The sequence below is a fragment of the Monodon monoceros genome, unplaced genomic scaffold, assembly GCF_005190385.1.
Source record: "Monodon monoceros isolate NGI ecotype Baffin Bay Population unplaced genomic scaffold, NGI_Narwhal_1 Super_Scaffold_20, whole genome shotgun sequence".
Lineage (NCBI taxonomy): Eukaryota > Metazoa > Chordata > Mammalia > Artiodactyla > Monodontidae > Monodon > Monodon monoceros.
The window spans coordinates 54034765-54058905 of NW_021703777.1; the positions used below are offsets into that span (position 1 = coordinate 54034765).

General features: G+C 37.3%; 1 pseudogene; it reads left to right on the forward strand.

Moving 5' to 3' along the window:
• The first annotated feature begins 18069 nt into the window (after positions 1 to 18069).
• On the forward strand, positions 18070 to 21534 carry LOC114902398 (annotated as a pseudogene).
• The last annotated feature ends 2607 nt before the right edge of the window (positions 21535 to 24141 follow it).

A 24141-nucleotide genomic window follows, 5' to 3' on the forward strand; every position in this document is an offset into this window, starting at 1 on the left:
AATAGCCAAAACAATCTTGAGAAAGAAGAACAAAACTAGAGGTATCACGCTCTCTGATTTCAAACTATACTGCAAAATCACAGTCATCAAAATAGTACGGTATTGGCACAAAAATAGACACATAGATCCTTGAAACAGAATAGAGAGCTCAGAAATGAACACATACTTATATGGTCAATTAGTCTATGACAAAGGAGGCAAAAATAAACAATAAGGAAAAGAGAGCCTCTTCAATAAATGGTGGTGAGAAAACTGAACAGCTACATGCAAAAGAATGAAACTGGACTACTTTCTCACATGATACAAAAATAAAAAACAAAAACAAAAAGAAAAAGCAAAAAAAACCCTTCAAAATGGATTAAAGACTTAAATGGAAGACGTGAAACTCCCAGAAGGAAACATAGGCAGTAATCTCTTTGACACTGGTCTTAGCAGTATTTTTTTGGATCTGTCTCCTAAAGCAAGGACAACAAAAGCAAAAATAAACAAATGGGACTACATCAAACTAAAAAGCTTTTGCACAACAAAATAAATTATCGACAAAATGAAAAGGCTGTCTACTGAATGGGAGAGGATATTTCTGAATGGTATATCTGGTAAGGGGTTAATATCAAAAATATAGAAAAAACTTATAAAACTCAATATAAAAAAATAAACAACCCAATTAAAAAATAAGCAGAGAACCTAAATAGATATTTTTCCAAAGAACACATATAGATGGCCAACAAATGCCTAAAAACATGCTCAACATCACTAATCATCAGGGAAAATACTAATCAAAACCCCAATGAGGGGCTTCCCTGGTGGTGCAGTGGTTGAGAGTCTGCCTGCCGATGCAGGGGACACGGGTTTGTGCCCTGGTCCGGGAAGATCCCACATGCTGCGGAGCGGCTGGGCCGGTGAGCCATGGCCACTGAGCCTGCACGTCCGGAGCCTGTGCTCCGCAATGGGAGAGGCCACAATGGTGAGAGGCCCACGTACCGCAAAAAAAAAAAGCCAAAACCCAATGAGATATCATCTTACACCTGTCAAAATGGCTATTACCAAAAAGACAACAAATAACAAGTATTGGAGAGGATGTGGAGAAAATGGAACCCTTGTTCCCTGTTGGTGGGCATGTAAATTGGTGTAGTCACTATGGAAAATAGTATGGAATTTCCTCAAAAAATTAAAAATAGAACTATCATACCACCTCAATTCCACCTCTGAGTATTTTTCCAAGGAAAACAAAAACACTAATATTATAAGATATATGCACTCCTAAGTTCATTTTGGCATTATTCACAATTTTCAAGATACGGAAGCAACCTAAGTGCCCATTGCCAGATGAATGGATAAAGAAACTGTGGTGTGTATCTATAATATATAATGTAATATTAGTCATAAAAAAGAATGAAATCTTGCCATTTGTGACAACATGGATGGATCGAGAGGGTGTTATGCTAAGTGAAATAAGTCATACAAAGAAAGACAGATACCGTATGGTTTCACTTATATGTGGAATCTATAAAACAAAACAAATGAACAAACATAACAAAACAGAAACAGATACAGAGAACAAGGAGGTGGCTGCCGGTGGTGGGGGTGGGGGCAGGGATAGGTACAAACCTTCAGTTACAAAATAACTGTCACAGGGATGAAATATACTGGAAATATACTGGAAATGCAGTAAATAAGAACAAAATATCACTGTATGGTGACAAATGATAACTAGACTTATCATGGTGATCATTTTGTAATATTTAGAAATATCAAATCACTATGTTGTGCACCAGGGACTAACATAATGTTGTAGGTCAATTATACTTCAAAAAACAGACAAACACAGAAACTTATAGAAAAAAAAGATCAGATTTGTGGCTAAAGGACATGGGTGTGTGGGATGGGGAAACGAACGAAGGCAGTCAAAAGGTATAAACTTCCAGTTATAAGATAAATGAGCACTTGGGATGTAATGTAAACCATGATTAATATAATTAGCACTTCTGTATGTTATGTAAAAAAAAGGGTTGAGAGTAAATCCTGAACTCTCATCGCAAGAAAAAATTATTGTTTTCCTTTTATTTTGTATCTATATGAGTTGATGAATGTTCACTAAATTTAAATGGCAATCATTTCATGATGTATGTAAGTGAAATCATTAGGCTGTACACCTTAAACTAATTCAGTGTTGTATGTCAATCATCTCTCATTTAAACTGGAGGAAAATAAATCTGTACCTATAAAATAAGATAAAAGAATAAAAGGACAAAAATATAAAAATGAGAAATGATGGAAATGCAAACTATGAATATAAAAACCTTCAGACCTATGAAATGCTTCTCTAGGAATTAGGGAAATGAAATTCAAAGACTCAATGCAAAATTTTACTTAAATTGATAAAATTATAAAAGATGAATCATATCTATTGCTGTTGAAGATGTGGTACACTAGTCCAAGTTTGAAATGCTACAATTTGTAAAATAAAATAATTAAAATTTGATTCAGAAGCCACTTTTGACATTATATCCCCCCCTAAAAAAAGTGCAGTGTGTGTGTGTGATAGTTTGTTGTGGGAAAATAACTGAGAAAAACAATCCCTGGAAACCTATAAATAAGAGAATGATGGAGTAAATCCTAGCCCTTACACAGAGCACATACATAGTAGGAAGTACTTTGTAGCTGTTTAAAAATTATTTAGATGTATTTGCATTGGTTTGGAAGAAAATTCATGATATAATGTTAAGAAAAAAGATACATAGGTTGCCACATAATAAATATGAATAAATAGTTAGAAAAACAGATAGATTGCTTAGATAAACATGGTCTCATTTTTCTTCAAAATAGAGAAAAATGTATCTTTTTATTGTTTTTAAACATATTTAATGGTATGAAGAAAAGTATGTAAAGATTTCACACATCATTTTTCTGGGGTAGAGACTGAAGGAGAAAGGAAATATTTTAAAAATGAGATATATCTCTAGAGGTATAGATATATCTCTGTGGTTTTGGCTTGAATAAAAGGAATTCTAGTGTTTCCTTCCCTTTTATTCCTCCTTTTAAATAAGGAACGTTAATCATCACTCTTCCACCATTTTGCATGGTGTGTGTGTGTGTGTGTGTGTGTGTGTGTGTGGTGTGTGGGCAAATAACTTATCTTTTGTGTTTATAGGTCAGTGGATCAAAAGGAGCCACACCCAAACATGGCACAAAATTCATTACCCAGAGAACTTGGCTCTGAGCTGGAGGGACAGGACAGGAAGGTAGGTTATTTCTCTTGAGCAATTTCAGAGTATTTTCTATGTGTGAAAAGAAAGAAGCAAAGGGATATTTGATGCCTAGAATTGTGAAAAGTAGCAGAGAATATTAACAAATATCCATTTTCCAGATTGTTCTTCATTAGGTTTTATTGAGGAATTCTATAAGAAAAAAATTAAGATATAGTTTTTGTAAAAATGTTGGTAAGAAATTTGAGTGAATTTTTCATCTTTTTATGGGGCCCCGCAAAAGACTTTTTCTTGTGCTGTCAAATTTCTACATCAGATATGAACTAACAAGCCTTTATTCTACACAATCTATGATACTTGATAATGATGTAGTCAACTTTTGAATGAGGTTTATACTTGTGCAGAGTTTTCTCTTTTCAGGTCTTAAAATCTGTTTCATTTTAATATTTAATCTTGTTCTTACTTAACACTACTTTTGAATTTTATATGTTACCAATGGTATTACATGATTAGAACAAGTGAACCCAAGTTCTTTTTGTAATAATGGGAAGTATACAAAAATAGACATACATAAAAGCCAATATTTTTGTGACCTGTGATTACATAAATGCATAAAATGTTGGGACATTGTCCAAAGGATACAATGCCATTTATTAAAAGAAACACTAGGAAAACATTGGTCTGAGAGAAAAAAAATATTCTCTGTATGAAATTATTAGAATTTAACAGTAAAATCTTTGTTTACTTTTACAATCACTTACTATTCTTTTTGAAAGGAGAATGGGCATTTAAAAATCCTCAAGGAGGAAAAAGATGTTTAGCATATTTTACATCTTGTTACTATATGTAACAAGTCTTAATTCCATGAAAACCTTGAAGAATTGATGTTTATTTTCTAATAAGATCAATCAATGAATTATATACAATGGATCTGATATTCAAAAGACAAAAAAGTAAATAGTATATATTGAAAAAATTGTATGATTTTTGGTAATATTATATTTTAAAAGTGATTTTGCTGTATTTCTTAGTTCCACTGAGATACTGTGTATATGTGTAAGTAATTACTGTAGGAGGAAAAGACTGAAAAGCATTTAAGATAGTTTACAACCTTTAAAATATCTATTCTCGGGCTTCCCTGGTGGCGCAGTGGTTGAGAGTCCGCCTGCCGATGCAGGGGATGCGGGTTCATGCCCCGGTCCGGGAAGATCCCACATGCCGCGGAGCAGCTGGGCCCGTGAGCCATGGCCGCTGAGCCTGCGCGTCCGGAGCCTGTGCTCCGCAATGGGAGAGGCCACAACAGTGAGAGGCCCACGTACCACAAAAAAAAAAACCAAAAAAAAAAACGGTAAAATATCTATTCTCTTGTAAATTTAAATTTCATTAGATATATAGATTTATTAAATTTAAGTTCTAAAAATATACAATTGTTCATTAATATATTTGTATGTAGCATTTCAAAGCATGTTTTCATACCTTTTATGTAACAGGTAGTTTATTTGTTGAGTGACAAATGGCATTGGGTCTGGCATAAGGTGTCATTTTGAAAATTTATGTTTCCAAACAATTGGCAATATTCTTATTAAGCTGAATCGACTGTTCAGAAGAACCTACCTTATTAGTAATATATCACGATGGTGCCTTTGCACCAAAGATCTATTACATGAGTACCACAGCAGTGTGACAGTTCTAATGATGGATGGGAAAATTCATCATGAACGTTAAGTTTTGTTGTATTCCTCAGAGTTGTTCACTTGCTGAAAAAGATTGAGACTTAGAAAACAAAGTGGCTTCAGCTCCATAGGAAGAATCTGTTAGTCATTAAGTCTATAGTACATTTATTTCTCTGAAGAGGAAGCTAAAGCAGAAGTTATGAAAACTGTTCAATGAAGCAGTGTCACTTCCCCAAAGGACTGTATAACTGACTTGAGGATTGAAGTATATCTATTAAGTATAAGAAATTTTGGTCAATATGCAACATCTTTAACACATACTTATTTATGCAGAACACTCTAAATGGTCGTATTTGAAGAAAAAAGATACAAAAAACCTGAAAAGCATTCAGTCTAATTAAAGTTGTGTTTATTTAAATTATAAAAATTAACCATGTGTGAAAAATCCTGTTTTAAGAGCTGATCCAAATACTACCCCTTCTAATTTTCTGGAATCAAAATTAGTACTAATACTTAGATGAGACCAGGAAGACAATAACTCTGATCCATGTGTGGCTTTATGGGAAAATGTTCAGTACACTGACTTTGTGCCAGGGACATGAATGGCCTCATGTGAGTAATCTATTAGCTTCTAAGAAAATCTAATGTCCTGTAAAATCCCTAGTGAAAAAACAAGCACGTCCTATGTTTCTGCAGGTTTCCTACTTTTGCACAGGACAGTACAAATTTCGATTATACTTTTATATCAAATATCTATGATTGAAGTTTGGCTTGGGGAGTGCATGAAGATGGTGGTGAGGGAAGATGCCAAGTTAGCATCTCCCCACAAACAGGTCGCCTGCTGGCCGCTGGTGGGGGACCCTGACGCCCAAGGAGATGGGAGGAACCACCAAGTGAACCTGTAGGACGTGGGGGGACTGAGGGGGGAGGAGAAGTGGAGTCCAGACAAGATCGGCGTCCCTAAGGCCGGGGAGATCAGTAGAGGCAGGCGGGAGGGACCCTCTGGGAAGAGCGGGAGAGGAGCAGACGGCAATTGCCCATCTCTTGGGTCTGGGGAGCCTGCTGAGATGCCAGGCCTATCCCCTGCCCTCCAAAGCTCCCCAAGCCGTGTGGGTCCTTGGGGGCATAAGAGGCAGGCCAGGGAGAGCAGGTGAGGCAGGTAGGAGGAGCCATCTGGGAGGAGCTGAGGGCATTTGCCCCACCCACTCAGGCCTGGTGAGCCTGCTGAGCTCCCAGGCCAGTCCCAGCCCTAAGGAGGAGGGCCAAGGGGAGAACATGAGAGGCAGGTGGGAGGGGCCCTCCAGGAGTAGCAGGAAAGGAAAGGAGGGTGCTTACCCCCACTCGAGCCCAGGAAGCCTTCTGAGCTCCCAGGTGAGGTTCCCCCACCTTCTGAGACCAGAGTGGGGCATGCCTGGGTCCTTTCTGTTCCTTGAGCCTAAGCCCCACCCCCCCACAGCCCCCAGGGCCTTTTCCAGCCCTGTGGGTCCTGAGCATTGGCCCCACCCACTGCCAAAACCTCACCTTACTTAGGCCCCACCTTCCACAGCCAAGGCTTTCCCCCCAATTTTTTTTCTTCTTTCTCTCTTTTTTTTCTTTTCCCTTCTCCTCTTTTTTACTATTGTGGTACTGATGTACCTTCCCAGTTGTTAATTCATCTATATTTTTATTTTTATATTCTTTCTAACATATCTGTTAGTTTCCAAGTCTAATTTTATTTTTTAATTTGTTGTTGTTCTCCGTTTTTTTGTGTGTTTTTTTTTGCCACCCCATGTGGCTTGTGGGATCTTGGTTCATGAGATGGGGGTCAGGCCAAAGCTCCTGAGGTGGGAGCTCTGAGGAAAAACCACTGGATGAAGAGAGAACCTCAGACCCCAGGGAATATTCATTGGCGCGAGGTCTCATGGAAGTCCTCATCTCAGCACCAAGACCCAGCTCTACCCAACAGCCTACAAACTCCAGTGTTGGAAGCCTTGAGCCAAACAACAAGCAAGACAGGAACACAATCCCACTCATTAAAAAAAAAAAAAAAAATGAGATGGCAAAAAAATGTGTCACAGATGAAGGAGCAAGGTAAAAACTTACAAGACCAAATACATGAAGAGGAAATAGGCAATCTACCTGAAAAAGAATTCAGAGTAATGATAGTAAAGATGATCCAGAATCTCGAAAATAGAATTGAGGCATGGATTGAGAAAATACAAGAAATGTTTAACAAATACCTAGAAGAACTAAAGAAGAAATAAACAGAGAGATAAACAGAACAATAACTGAAATGAAAAATACACTAGAAGGAATCAAAACAGAATAACTGAGGCAGAAGAACGAATAAGTGAGCTGGAATGCAAAATGGTGGAAATAGCTGCTGAGGAGCAGAATAAAGGAGAAAGAATAAAAGAACTGAAGACAATCTCAGAGACCGCTGGGACAACACTAAATGCACCAACATTCAAACTATAGGGGTCCCAGAAGAAGAGGAGAGAAAGAAAGGGTCAGAGAAAATATTTGAAGAGTTTATAGTCAAAAAATTCCCTAACATGGGAAAGGAAATAGTCACCCAAGTCCAGGAAGCACAGAGAGTCCCATACAGGATAAAGCCTAGGAAAAACACAAGACACATATTAATCAAACCAACAAAAATTAAATTCAAAGAAAGAATATTAAGAGAAGCAAGAGAAAAAAAACAAATAACATAAAAAGGAGTCCCCATAAGGTTATTAGCTGATTTTTCAGCAGAAATTCTGCAGGCCAGAAGGGAGTGGCAGGATATACTTAAAGTGATGAAAGAGAAAAACCTACAACCAAGATTACTCTACCCAGCAAGGATCTCAGATTCGACAGAGAAATCAAAAGCTTTTCAAACAAGCAAAAGCTAAGAGAATTGAACACCACCAAACCAGCTTTACAACAAATGCTAAAGAAACTTCTTTAGGCAGGAAACACAACAGAAGAAAAAGACCCACAAAAACAAACACAAAATAATTTTTAAAATGGTAATAGGAACATACATATCAATAACCTTGAATGTAAATGGATTAAATACCCCAACCAAAAGACACAGACTGGCTGAATGGATACAAACACAAGGGCCATATATATGCTGTCTACAAGAGAACCACATCAGAGCTAGGGACACATACAAACTGAAAGTAAAGGGATGGAAAAAGATATTCCATGCACATGGAAATTTAAAAAAAAAAAGCTGGAGTAGCAATACTCGTATAAGATAAAATACAATATAGACTGTTACAAGAGATAAGGAGGGACATTACATAATGATCAAAGGATCAATCCAAGAAGATATAACAATTATAAACGTTTATGCACCCAACATAGGAGCACCTCAATACATAGGGCAAATGTTAATAGCCATAAAAGGGGAAATCGACAGTAACACAGTAATAGTAGGGGACTTTAACACCCCACTTTCACCAATGGACAGATCATCCAAAGAGAAAATAAATAAGAAAACACAAGCTTTAAATGACACAGTAGACCAGATAGATTTAGTGGATATTTATAGAACATTCCACCCAAAAGTGGCAGAATAGAAAACCCAGAAATAAACCCATGCACATATGGTAACCTTATCTTTGATAAAGGAGGCAAGAGTATACGATGGAGAAGGGACAGCCTCTTCAATAAGTGGAGCTGAGAAAACTGGACAGCTACATGTAAAAGAATGAAATTAGAACACTCCCTAAGACCATAAACAAAAATAAACTCAAAATGGATTAACCTAAATGTAAGGACAGACACTATAAAACTCTTAGAGGAACACTTAGGCAGAACACTCTATGACATAAACCACAGCAAGATCCTTTTTGGCCCATGTCCTAAAAAATAGAAATAAAAACAAAAATAAACAAATGGGACCTAATGAAACTTCAAAGCTTTTGCACAGCAAAGGAAACCATAACCAAGATGAAAAGACAACCCACAGAATGGGAGAAAATATTTGCAAATGAAGCCACTGACAAAGGATTAATCTCCAAAATATACAAGAAACTCATGCAGCTCAATATCAAAAAAAAAAAAAACCCAATCCAAGAATGGGAAGAAGATCTAAATAGACATTTCTCCAAAGAAGGTATACAGATTGCCAACAAACACACGAAAGGATGCTCAACATCAATAAACATTAAATGTAACTCAAAACTACAATGAGGTATCACCTCACACTGGTCAGAATGGCCATCATCAAAAAAATCTACAAACAATAAATGCTGGAGAGGGTGTGGAGAAAAGGGAATCCTCTTGCACTGTTGGTGGGAATGTAAATTGATACAGCCACTATGGAGAACAGTATGAAGCTTCCTTAAAAAACTAAAAATAGAACTATCACATGACCCAGCAATCCCACTACTGGGCATCTACCCTGAGAAAACCATAATTCAAAAAGTGTCATGTACCACAATGTTCATTGCAGCTCTATTTACAATAGCCAGGACATGGAAGCAACCTAAGTGTCCATTGACAGATGAATGTATAAAGAAGGCGTGACACATATACACAATAGAATATTATTCAGCCATAAAAAGAAATGAAATTGAGTTATTGTAGTGAGGTGGATGGACCTAGAGTCTGTCATACAGAGTGAAGTAAGTCAGAAAGAGAAAAACAAATAACATATGTTAACACATATACATGGAAACTAAAAAAAAAAAAGGTTCTGAAGAACTTAGGGGCAGGAAAGGAATAAAGACACAGACATAGAGAATGGACTTGAGGACAGGGGAGGGGGAAGGGTAAGTTGTAAAGAAGTGAGACAATGTCATGGACATATACACACTACCAGATGTAAAATAGACAGCTAGTGGGAAGCAGCTGCATAGCACAGGGAGATTAGTTCAGTGCTTCTTGTCCACCTAGCGGGGTGGGTTAGGCAGGGTGGGAGGGAGATGCAGAGGGAGGAGATATTGGGATATAGGTATATGTATAGCTGATTCACTTTGTTATACAGCACAAACTAACACACCACTGTAAAGCAATTATACTCCAATAAAGATTTAATTTAAAAAAAAGTAAAAGAAAATAATAAATTCTGAAAAAAAAAAAAAGTGGCAGAATACACTTTCTTCTCAAGTGCACACAGAACAGTCTCCAGGATAGATCACATCTCACATCTTGGGTCACAAATCAAGCCTCAGAAAATTTAAGAAAATTGAAATCGTATCAAGCATCTATTCTGACCACAGCGCTTTGAGATTTGAAATCAATTACAGGAAAAAAAAACTGTAAAAAACAGAAATACATGGAAGCTAAACAGTGTGCTACTAAATAACCAAGAGATCACTAAAGAAATCAAAGAAGAAATAAAAAAAATACATAGAAACAAATGGCAATGAAAACATGATGACCTAAAACGTATTGGATGCAGCAAAAGTGGTTCTATGAGGCAGGTATATAGCAATTCAATCTCACCTGAAGAAACAAGAAAAATCTCAAATGAACAATCTAACCCTACACTTAAAACCACTAGAGAAAGAACAAAGGAAACCCAAAGTCAGTAGAAGGAAAGAAATTGTAAAGATCAGAACAGAAATAAATGAAATAGAAACAAAGAAAACAATAGTAAAGATCAATAAAACTAAAAGCTGGTTCTTTAAGAAGATAAACAAAATTGATAAACCCTTAGCCAGACTCATCAAGAAAAAAAGGGAGAGAATACAAATCAATAAAATTAGAAATGAAAAAGGAGAAATCACAACTGACACCGCAGAAATAGAAATGATTATAAAATATTACAAACAACTATATGCCAATAAAATGGACAACCACAAAGAAATGGACAAATTCTTGGAAAGGTACAATTTTCCAAGACCGAACCAGGAAGTATTAGAAAATATAAACAGACCTATCACAAATAATGAAATTGAAACTGTAATTAAAAATCTTCCAGCAAACAAAAGTCCAGGACCAGATGGCTTCACAGGCGAATTCTTTGAAACATCTAGAGAACAGCTGACAGTAGCTGACAGCGATCCTTCTCAAACTCTTCCAAAAAATTGCAGAGGGAAAATACTCCCAAATTCATTCTACGAAGCCACCATCACCCTGACAGCAAACCAGAAAAAGATATCACAAAAAAAGAAAATTATAGACCAATATCACTGATGAACATAGATAAAAAAATCCTCAACAAAACACTAGCAAACAGAATCCAACAGCACATTAAAAGGGTCATACTCCATGATCAAGTGGGATTTATCTCAGGGATGTAAGGATTCTTCAATATACGCAAATCAATCAATGTGATACACCACATTAACAAATTAAGGAAAAAACCATATGATCATCTCAATAGCTGAAGAAAAAGCTTTTGAAAAAATTGAACACCCATTTAGGATAAAAACTCTCCAGAAAATGGGCATAGAGGGAACCTACCTCAACATAACAAAGGCCATATATGACAAACCCACAGCAAGCATCATACACAATGGTGAAAGACTGAGAGCATTTCCACTAAGATTGGGAACAAAGCAAGGATATCCACTCTTGCCAATCTTATTCAACATAGTTTTGGAAGTCCTAGCCATGGCAATCAGAGAAGAAAAAGAAATAAAAGGAATCCAAATTGGAAAAGAAGAAGTAAAACTGTCACTGTTTGCAGATGACATAATACTATACGTAGAGAATCCTAAAGATGCCACCAGAAAACTACTAGAAATAATCAATGAATTTGGTAAGGTGGCAGGATACAAAATTAATGCACAGAAATCTCTGGCATTCCTATACACTAACAATGAAAAATCAGAAAGAGAAATTAAAGAAACACTCCCATTTACCATTGCAACAAAAAGAATAAAATACCTAGGAATAAACCTACATAAGGAGGCAAAAGACTTGTACTCAGAAAACTATAAAACACTGATGAAAGAAATCAAAGATGACATAAACAGATGGAGAAATATACCATGTTCTTGAATTGGAAGAATCAACATTGCGAAAATGACTATACTACCCAGAGCAATCTACAGATTCAATGCAACCCCTATCAATCTACCAATGGCATTCTTCACAGAATTAGAACAAGAAATTTCACAATTTGTATGGAAACAAAAAAGACCCTGAATAGCCAAAGCAATCTTGAGAAAGAAAAATGGAGCTGGAGGAATCAGGCTCCCTGACTTCAAACTATACTACAAATCTACAGTAATCAAGACAGTATCATACTGGCACAAAAACAGAAATATAGATCAATGGAACAGGATAGAAAGACCAGAGATAAACCAACGCACCTATGGGCACCTAATTTATGACAAAGGCGGCAAGAACATACAATGGAGAAAAGACAGCATCTTCAATAAGTGGTGCTGGGAAAACCGGACAGCTACAAGTAAAGGAATGAAATTAGAACACTCCCTAAGACCATACACAAAATAAACTCAAAATGGATTAAAACCTAAATGTAAGGCCAGACATTATAAAACTCTTAGAGGAAAACATAGGCAGAACACTCTATGACATAAATCACAGCAAGATCCTTTTTGACCCACGTCCTAGAAAAATAGAAATAAAAACAAAAATAAACAAATGGAACCAAATGGAACTTAAAACCTTTTGCACAGCAAAGGAAACCATAAATAAGACGAAAAGACAACCCTCAGAATGGGAGAAAATATTTGCAAATGAAGCAATGGATGAAGAATTAATACCCAAAATATACAAGCAGCTCATGCAGCTCAATATCAAAAAAACAAACAACCCAGTTAAAAAGTGGGCAGAAGACCTAAACAGACATTTCACCAAGGAAGGCATACAGATGGCCAAGAGGCACATGAAAAGATGCTCAACATGACTAATTATTATAGAAATGCAAATCAAAACTACCATGAGGTATCACCTCACGCAGGTCAGAATGGCCATTATCAAAACATCTTGAAACAATAAATGCTGGAAAGGGTGTGGTGAAAAGGGAACCCTCCTGTACTGTTGGTGGGAAAGTAAATTGATACAGCCACTATGGAGAACAGCATGGAGGGTCCTTAAAAAACTAAAAATATAACTACCACATGACCCAGCAATCCCACTACTGGGCATATACCCTGAGAAAACCATAATTCAAAAAGAGTCATGTACCACAATGTTCATTGCAGCACTATTTACAACAGCCAGGATGTGGAACCAACCCAAATGTCCATCGACAGATGAATGGATAAAGAAGATGTGGTACATATACACAATGGAATATTACTCAGCTATAAAAAGAAATGAAATTGAGTTATTTGTAGTGAGGTGGATGGATGTAGAGTCTGTCATACAGAGTGAAGTAAGTCAGAAAGAGCAAAACAAATACTGTATGCTAACACACATATATGGAATCTAAAAAGAAAAAAATGGTACTGATGAACCTAGTGGCAGGGCAGGAATAAAGATGTAGACATAGAGAATGGACTTGAGGACACTGGGTGGGAGGGGGAAGCTGGGGTGAAATGAGATTAGTATCGACATACATACACTACCAAATGTAAAATAGATAGCTATTTGGAAGCAGCAGTATAGCATAGGGAGATCAGCTTGGTGCTTTGCGATGACCTAGAAGGGTGGGATAGGGAGGGTGGGAGGGAGGCTAAAGAGAGGGAGGATATGGAGAGACATATGTATGCATATCGCTGATTCACTTTGTTGTACAACAGAAACTGACACAGTATTGTGAAGCAATTATATTCCAATAAAGATCTATTAAAAAATCTATGATTAAATTTAGATTATATCCATAAAATCAGGCAGAAGGAAAATAGTATTAAACAATAAAATTGTGAGTATATTATTTTACAAGAAAAATTTGATCACATCACTTTTCTACTTAAATTCTTTCAGAATTTCCCCATAACTTTGAGAACAAAGCTCTCTTAGCACATCTAGCAAGACTGTCTGCATGATCTTCCCATCTGCTTAACTTGTATGGTCTCATCTCAAACACTCTAGCTCTGATGGGCTCCACCTGAGCACACTGGCTTTCTTTTAGTCTCATGTCTCTTCCTTCTACTGGGCCTATGTGTACACCAATTTCTCTGTCTGGAAAGTCCTTACCTACTGTTAGACATACAAAAAAGAAACAACAATAGAGAATATAACCAATAATCATGTTTATATCACTCAACGTAAGAAATAACACATTGCCAATAGAGTAGAATCCCTGTCACTCCAATCATATCTACTTCATCTACTTCCTCTCCCATTCTCAACCCCTGATAACCAGTGTTCTGATTTGAAGGTTTATCAATTCCACACATTTAACAAATAGTTTGTATTACCTATATATGTATTCTTAAGCAATAAATCACTATTTTACATGCTTTAAAACTCTATGTAGGGCTTCCCTGGTGGCACAGTGGTTGAGAGTCCTCCTGCCGATGCAGGGGACACAGGTTCGTGCCCCAGTCCGGGAGGATCCCACATGCCGCGGAGCGGCTGGGCCCGTGAGCCATGGCCGCTGAGCCTGTGCGTCCGGAAAACTCTATGTAAATGGGATCATGGTAGATACCATTGAATATCATGGTATATATTCACATGCAGTTTACTCTTTTACACCCAATATTACTTGAAAAGTTCATCTATATTTATACATATAGACCTAGTTTATCCCTTTTTTTTTTTTTTTTGCGGTACGCGGGCCTCTCACTGCTGTGGCCTCTCCCACTGCGGAGCACAGGCTCCGGACGCGCAGGCTCAGCGGCCATGGCTCACGGGCCTAGCCGCTCCGCAGTATGTGGGATCTTCCCGGACCGGGGCACGAACCCGTGTCCCCTGCATCGGCAGGCGGACTCTCAACCACTGCGCCACCAGGGAAGCCCCACTTTTACTCATTTTATACAGTTTTGTTTGCCTTAAACTCTGTGTCCTTGTCTTTTGATCTAATCAGATCTTTATGAAAAGCAGAACAAAGGCCTATAGCTAGAAATGACCATTAATATTTTCCCACACACTCTTCCCTAAGGGAAACATACTTTTCCCACTTGCTAGTTTTTCATATTTGTTACCAAAGAGGATCTTTAAAAAGTGGCATCAGGGCTTCCCTGGTGGCGCAGTGGTTGAGAGTCCGCCTGCCGATGCAGGGGACACGGGTTCGTGCCCCGGTCCGGGAAGATCCCACATGCCGCAGAGCGGCTAGGCCCGTGAGCCATGGCCGCTGAGCCTGCGCGTCCGGAGCCTGTGCTCCGCAACGGGAGAGGCCACAACAGTGAGAGGCCCGCGTACCGCAAAAAAAAAAAAAAGTGGCATCAGCTTGAATGGCTGAAAACATTGTGCTCACTAGTCACTTCTTTTCGGACAACTTTGCCTTAAACGGCAAAATGAATATTAAAACAATTTAAAGAACAACATTAATATATAATAAAATGCAATAGAGATGGAGATTTTTTAAGATGCAAAAACTCACATAGAGCTGCCAAACCTAGTTACACTAAAAACAAGTGAGAAAAATGTAGACTGCCTCCTGAGCTTTCAAAAGCCATCAGACACTCAATATGTAGTAATGACTGAACATATTCATTGTACTTAAAGCCTATATTAAAAGTGTCTAGAGAAATTTGAATTAAAGAAGATTATGTGAAATTTGCCTAAGTACAGAATGCACATCTATTTTGAATTTTCTTGCTTTTATTTAAGACAAGTGGCAGATAATTTCACAGCTGTCAGTTAATGCACATAATGAATGTCTTATAAAAGGATGAAAGCATGAAGTTGTATTCATGTTCCCCAAGTATGTAAAATAAATTCAAAAGGATGTCAAGATCTGGTATGAAATGAAAAACGCAAGAACACTTTTGTTTAGCAGTGTGTGGAGACAGGGTTGGGGAATACTAACCCTTTGCCTCCCTACAAATTAAATCAATAAGAGAGTAGGTCTAAAACTAACTGCTTTAACTCTTAGATTTTTACATCAGTTTCTAAGGACTTTATTATGTGGCACTTTTATCTGACATGGGGCCAACATTAATTAATTGCTTTGACACTTCGTCTTTTACATTTAATACTGAATCCTGGCATTCTTTAGCTTTTAGAATCTGTGGGCATTTTTTCTCTAGACAAGATGGATAAGGACATCCTTTAACTATAGAAAAAGAAGTACAATGAAATTAATAAAAAAGAACTGCATAGTGTTGATGTCAGATAGCTTTAACAAATCTAAATCTCATTCATCTAATCTTTTATAATTCCATAAAATTGTACCAGAGTTACTTCTTGATTTCTGAAAATGAAATGCTTAGATATTATTCTTTAATACTTTTATGATAATAATTGCATTGATTTTAAAAAAAGAATCAGTGAATAAAACTTATGAAATTTGTGATATTAGACTTACTTTAACTTACTTAAAATGCCACCATAAAATTTGTATATTTTGGACATAGCACATAATCACCTACTCAAAACATAGGTTAATATTGTGTTTGCAGACAGAATGATATCTCACTTGCTTATTCATTGGTGGTTCTTTATGGCTTGCTTCTATGCACTTCTCTGAAAATCAGTATGTTTTTGCAGTCTTAAACTTCGTCTTTTGTCTCATGTTGTGATCCAGTCTACTGAAGGAATGAAACTATCAGTTTAGGCCAGCATCACTTATATAACAAAATCACACAAGCATCTATCCTTGAGTCAGAACAGAAACAGCATATTTGTGTCAGTTCCCTAAACCCTAATTCCTACAAGATGATGCAAAGAGGTCCAGATGACACCAGCATATACAGAATATTGCATTATAGGAGATGAATCCTAAACTTACAGAACCTGAATCTTTTAAACAGTTAGCATTCTTTCTCTTTGCTCCAGAGGTAGGCACTATCTCTACCTTCTGAGACTATAAGCTAAGTTTCCCTTTGCTCTGCAAAAAGATACTATCTTTCATCTTCCAAGACAGTTCACTTTACTAACACCCTTGAAAAGTTAAACCAGAACAATGATAGTCAGGTCCTATGCTTGCAAAACATGCAGGAATCTGAGAGACACCTGGAGAATTGTCTTCCAACAATATCGAGTTATTATAAAGTAACATTGAATAAGATAGTCTGTTATTGGCAGAAGAATAGCTAAATAAACCAAGAGAGAATCAAGAAACAAACCTATACATATAGTTACTTTACAGATATGCCACTGCAATGGCAGTGTACTCAGGAGAGAGAGCCTTTTCAATAAATTGCTTTGTGTTAATTAGATATCCATATGGGAAAATATGTATTCTTTTACACACACATACATCCACACATATTGACTTCCATTTTACACTGTACACACAAAAGCAATGCAAGGCGGATTGTAGATTTAGATATGAAAGCTGTAAATAAAAACACTTCTAGGAAATAACAGAGAAGAATACTTTCATGAGTAGATTTTTAAATATCACTGAAGAAAGACAGATTTGGAAGGTGATGGTAGCTCATTTCCTTCCCTCTTTGGTTGTTTGACAGATACTTGGCTCAGTAGATCCGAGTTAACTCAAAGGCAGAAGAGTTTGATATTAGTCAATGGGTTTCATATTATCACCCTTTATAACAAAGTCACTTCCCAAACCAGGAAGGTTCTACTCTTATATAGTCCCATGTATTTTACCTTCTCCCCTGTTCCTATAAGTAGAGCATTACTGAGGCAGTCTTCCTCTCTCCTCAAATGTTGGCCAGTGTGCATGTAGTCCATTTATGCCCAGTGGAGTCTGTGAGATAGGATAACAAGAGATTCTGGACACTCTATTCCTTCTCTGCTTCTAAGATTTTCCCAGTAAGGTCCATCTCATCTGTACCTTTATAGTACTATGGTTTTATGTCTACACTCTTTTTTTTAGGACAGCTGTTAGTCCTTAAGGGACATACTCCACTCTGCCTATGAATTTTTGGAGAAAACTTAACTGGCTTAGTCATGGGTGGATACTATTTCTTTCTAATTGTGAGGACAGGTCACCCTCTGCTAGCCCTGAGTGAGTGGGCTGGCTGTTAGGTCAGCTTAGCCCTCCCTCCTTTAAATGACTGCTGAGAGGTCTGTTCCAAACCCCAAAAGAGTCATCTTGCCAGGGTAGGTATCAAGTAGCCACCTAGTCTGTTAGCCCAGTACCCTGCAAGCCTCACAGATGTTTAACTCATTTGTTGAAGTCTTTTAAAAACGTTTAGGCAGCAGAATGGTCCCCCAATGACAAAAACAAACAAACAAAAACCCTGGAAGCCTTCATGCCTCATTGACATGTGGTGTGCTGTATGCCAAGAGCTGGAGCTGAGTTGGGGGCTGAAGTCTTCACAAGAAATAAAGTGGCCACAGCGTTCAATAGTTTGGATAAGATGATTCAACTCCAAAGAAACACTGCGAACATCAGACATATCTGTGTTTTGGCTCCTGTTGCCCTGACTGACTGTCTTATATCTAGTAATGGCAGTTGCCTGGCAAGCAGGAACTTGATATGCTGATTCTAAAATTCATATAGAAGAACAAAGGGCCAATAATAGTCAAGACATATCTGAGGAAGGGTAAAGGTATGTGGACTGCAGAGAAAATGAGCAGATGTGAGGTATCACTATGAAATCCGCTTCCATCTCACTACTTTATGCAAGAGTCAGGCTGTCCAGGCTTAGATGCAGGTGGAGATCGCTGACCAGCTTGAGGTCAGTCCACACCTGCCCCTCATCTACCCAAGTCATGAGGACCACCTGGTTAATCTGATACACTCTCCAGGACATACCGATTTTGTCTCTAAAGTATAAACTGGTTGCATTTGTGATGGGTACATAACTGTGGTAAATGTGACGGAAGCAGTCTGTCTGCAGATATAAGAAGTTCTGTGACAAGTCTGGATCAAAAATATTCATCTAGATTTAGTGATTAGTGAATGAGATTACTTGATAGTGGAACTGAAATTCACTCCACAAGAGGCTTATTCTCATCTTACGCATCTTTTAGAAGAGATTAGCGCACTCACAGGAGCTCTTTTACTTCTAACGTCCCAGAAGGAGAGCAGAGAGAGAGATTAAATTGCAAGTGAATCCAAATTCTGAACAAGGAAGACCAGCATATTACTGAAGCACTGGCTTAGAGGATATGGATACTTTTTAATGTTACTTTTCCCAGATTAAAGAAATATGGTTACCAGTGCATTGGATGGGTGAGACTTTGGAATTGAGCTCCTTGACAAAATCTAGTCAAAAGATTAGCATCAAAAAGGAAGTTTTTTTTGAAAACCTGTGAGAAGATTATTAGATGACTATAAAGAATAAGAAAATTAGGAGGATTGATCAGGCAAAAGGAATGAAATTTTTTATTTATAAAGTTGATCCTGGAAAATATATGTAGTTTATATGATGCTGTCTTGAAAAAGAACAAAGAAAAAATTAATAAAATAGTAAGTTCTTTAGGATAAAATATTGGAGCCCAGAAGGCAACTCATTTAGATACTAATGTTCAGAACAATGCCATTTACTGTCAGTGGCCACCATATCCCAAACTGTTCTTGCTATAGTATGTCAGAAACATTATAGCTTGCTTAATATTATAGCCAAGAGAGTGGAGAAATTAATGGGCACAAGAGGACAAATGTTTGATTCTCTTCCACAAGAAACCCAGGCACTGAAATCAGCTTTTATGAGATGTAGAAGGGAAGACAATCCTCCAGTTATAATCTTTGTTTCCAACATATTTCCAGTTGGCGCTGAGGTTTTCCCTCACAAGCCATGATCTCTCACTCAAGAAGAAATCTGACATGAGGATGTGAGACAAAGGCACATGGAGAAGCTGGCAGCAGTTCAGGGGCAGGTGTCTTTCTAGCCCACCCCAAATGGGAGTGCCCATGAAACAAATCCAAAGAGAGAAGATTCAAGAGGTGATGGGCAAAAGATGGAGATTATGACGTCTAAACCTGTGTTTTAGGAGGGAAGCAATCAAGTATGTTGTATTTCATATGGCTTGAAGAGGAAATAAAAGAAAGATGGCCCAAGGATGGTCAGCTTGAACTTTTGCAACAGGTACCATTAGGTTTCTCAGTTCCAGCAGATGTCCTTCCCCAAGTCCTCACATGCCATTTTGTATTCTTAAGAACACAGATCTTCTGATTAGAATGTAACTAGGAACTGGAAAATCTAGACGGGCTATCTCTAAGAATAGGAGGCCTACAAGACTTTGTGGTGATTTCTGCAATACTGTGTAGCTTGCCATCCTGCCTACCATTTATTCCACTCAACTTTGTAGCCACCCTTATTGTCAGGGTTGCCGTTGAATAAAGACCCCCCAAGTGAAATGCCCCATCTCATCAAAGAAATGAAGCTGTTAAACCAAATGACCCCTTGGAATTTAATTCAGGAAATTGAGCTGAGGGCACATTTTAGTTACAACCAGAGAAATCCACATTCAACAATGCCTGATGACTTAAAAGAAAAAATTGTAAAGATTCAAAATCAGTGTACATGAACCCATTATTCTATTCAGAAAAACAATCATAAAACCTTCAAAAGTTGATATGGTAAATGAATAAACAGTCAATCAACAAAAAATTACAGTCATACACAGAACAAAAGAAAGCAAAATCCATGAAGGAATCCAGGTTGACTCATGTGCTAATCACCAAAACAACTTTCAATAAATTTGTCATGCTCAGTGTGAAGAAGTCAGTCAGATTCTGGAAGAAAATAGTGATCTTGTTTGTTCTGTGGAGGAACTGACATCCTCAGTGAATCAGGGCAGAAATATTAATGATCCACCAGAAGATCTAAGAGGAAATTGTGAATTCAAGGGAAAACTAGAGCAACATCTAACAGGGAGAAAATGGAGGAACACTGTTGGCCAAATCTGGTTGTTTGTCCCAAGAAAATTTGGGTCCAACCTATTAGTCCATAATAGTGAAGGTTTTCAGAACTTGATATGACCAGGCCCAACTGATCAAGTTTCCAAATAAGGCAGTAAATACTGAGATTTGGACAAGAGCATTGTATCTTCCAATCGCAGCCCCCTCTGGGCCCATCCTCTCATGGATGCCCTCTCATGGGCATCTGTTTTGTCTTAGAATACGAGCCTTAAGTAACTTCGAGCAACAAGGAGCAAGTGATAAGCAGAATCAAGAGTCAAGTGGTCTATTAAAGGAGAAACAGGGGGAAGATGAAACCTAATCTGGTCAAGATGAAAACCAAGATGGCTGCTCTGAGCCTTTTGAGAAGGGGACTGCTCAGAAAGAAGTGTTACTGCCTGATTGCTGTGGACTCTTCTCAGGACAGCTAACTGCCACCATGAGAGAAGTGTGTGGAGATGTGCTACAAGTGAAACCTCAGTGCCTGCTGGCAGTTATGCACATATGTGGCATCATGCCCAGAGGTAATGTTCTTGGCTTAGTAAGTCTATACTGTCCTGTCAAAGAGAAAAGTTTAAGTGTTTCAAGAAAAAGAAAAGATTAGGCAGACATATTTATCGTTAAGCCTCTGCTGCCCACGGCCAAAAGCTTTCTTCATGGATGAAATCAGGAAGAAGCCAGCTCACAAGTGGTATTCAGCCATTGGGAAATCATTCCAGCAACCTGTCCTGGGTGCCAACCACTGAGGAAAAGTACTTGCACTTTGGGGAAAAGGCTGATTCAGAGAACCAAACATGGAAGTACATGAACATAGTGATAAAGTAGAAAGGTTTTTGTCTGGAAAAGATTGTGGAGCACATGGAAAAAGCAGAGAACCCTCAGCCAAAATAAGTAACTGATATCTGCAATACTGACTCATGGGCCAAACCTAGTCTCCACTGGTAGATATTCTACTTGGACCCTTATTGTAGACCATCAGGGGTTAACCACAAGATGCTACAGTTGTTCCCACAATGCTTGACATCACAACAGTGACTGAACAGAGTGCTTCTATTTCCGCCTTTTGTTCTACATATCACCCTGGATATGGATAATGCTTTCCTGGACATGGCTGACACTCCAGGAAGAGCAAAAGAATCTACTTGGCTTTACTTGGAAGATAAAGAACACCATTTCAGGTGAGTAATACATCTATAACAAAAATAGGGTAACACTATGCATTCAAAAGAAAAGATGAAATTCAAAAAGACTGATAATACCACTTATTGACCAGCATATTGAATGACTAGAACTCTGTATAGAGTACAACCTTGCCAGATGTACAGAAAGGAAAGGACAAAGATATCCAGCTGTAGGTAGCTAACTGTGGTAGGCAGAATTCTAAGGAAGCTGTATGACTCTCCTCCCTCTGTATAATTCCCTTGCATTGAATGTAACCAGGACCTGTGAATATGATTCAGACCTGTGATAAAATTATGTCATAAGGTAAAGGGATTTTGCAGCTGTAAGTAAGGTGCCAAATCATTTGCATTTGAGGTAATCAAAAGGGAGACTGTCCTGTGTGGGCCTGACTTCATTAGTGAAAAGATATGAAAGAGATACTAGGACCTTTCTGAAGAGAGAGAGTCTCCCATTGGCTTTGAAGAAATAGGCTTCTATGTGTTCTATAGCTGCAAGGAGATGAAACCTGCCAACAACTATATCAGCTTGGAAGAGAACCCCCAGCCTCAGAAGGAAACCCACCTCCAGCCTACATCTTGATTGCAACCTTGTGAGACTCTGAACAGTGGACCAAGATGAGCCATCTCCAGACGTCTGGGAGATGATAAATATTTGTCTTAAGGAGCTAAATTTGTAATTTATTGTACAGCATACAAATCTAGTACAATAACTAAAGTTTGATGTGCTCACAACAATAGCACACTCTATAAGTAATATTATTATTTCCATTTTATTAACAAAGAAACTTGAATCATAAAGAGGTCAGGTCCTATGCTAGTATGTGGTGGAGCTGAGATTGTTACCGTGTTATATTGCCACTCCTCTACTATACAACAAGTTTTCATATTCTAAATAGTTAAAATTTGTTATTTGATGCTATAAAGAAGGAAGAAAAGAAACATTATCTTCTTTTCTATGCTGAGAAATAGAAAATCTGGAATTAAAGCCAAATGATGTGCAGCACTATTAGGATAGGGAAATCTGCAAGAATGAAAGAGGACAATTTTCATCTTATTTTTCTGCTCTTTCTCTATCTCATCTAAAAAATACTGAATCAATTCATTAGTGTTATTGGCATATACTGGATCTGCATTTCCATACGTCTGCAGTTCTTTTACCAGTATAAATTCTAAGAAACTTGTGAAAATGAGGTCCGAAAAGAAGAGTTTACCAAGCTAAAGACTAAAATTTGGTAAATATAAATAAATAAGGAACAATATATCCAATTTCATCAATAATGCTGTTATGTATTGTTTATTTTATAAGAGCTAACAATTCATTAGCTAAAATATTTATCATCTTTATAAAAGCAATGCTCTGTGAAAATATTGTGCATTCTACTCATATATGATCAAATGAAATGTCATTTATTGACAAGTAATAATGGCTTTATTAAACTATATTTGTTTCATGGAAACAAGATGAGTTCAGAAGAAAATCAATTTGTAAACATTATCCAACTTAATTAGTTCAATATGCACCTGTATCACACGCATAACTTAGAAAATAAATCCATTTCAAAAACAATTTATTATAGATATACCTTGCTCATTGAAGGTAATCAAGAATGAGAAAATCACAATTTAAAATGGGAGGGGATTCCTAAAGAGTTAGAAGTAAATTATTATAATAGAGATTTCCCTCCAAATTATGTCAAATTATAAGATTTCTGATAATTATACATGAAAAATTCTATGGGTTGAAAATACCTTGGGAAAGTTACATGGAAAAAATCCACCATATGATATATTCTCAAGGCTAATAGTAGTCAATACCTTTAAATTTAGTCACACATATTGGGGGGGGTCAGAGTAACCCCAATCATTTTTCCCGGACAAATGGGTATAAGATGTTCTCCAAATGCAAAGGCCTTTGAAAATGCTGTGAGCTTGACAGTTATAATTTGAAACACTCACTTTGCTCTTTGAAGGAATATCTGGATTAAATAGACATTTTAAAAATAGATGAAGACAAAAACATTGTGAAGGGTGTTTAGTTTTCATAAGCAATATCTATAGGAAAGTTGGATGATGTTCAAAGAATGGACCAATTTAATATTACTTATTGTTCTCCTGAAAATTTATATTAAATTCAAATATGTTTTAAAATACTGAAGGAAGAGGTTTTGAGTTATATAAGTACTTCCAAATAAGTACTTCTTTTTATTTTGAGCTTTATTCTAGCATGAATTTCAGCCTATTCACCTTGTATTTTAAGAGATGATACCTTTGATATCAAATCAACCATCAAAGGTTGAAATTTATTTGCTAATCATGAATTG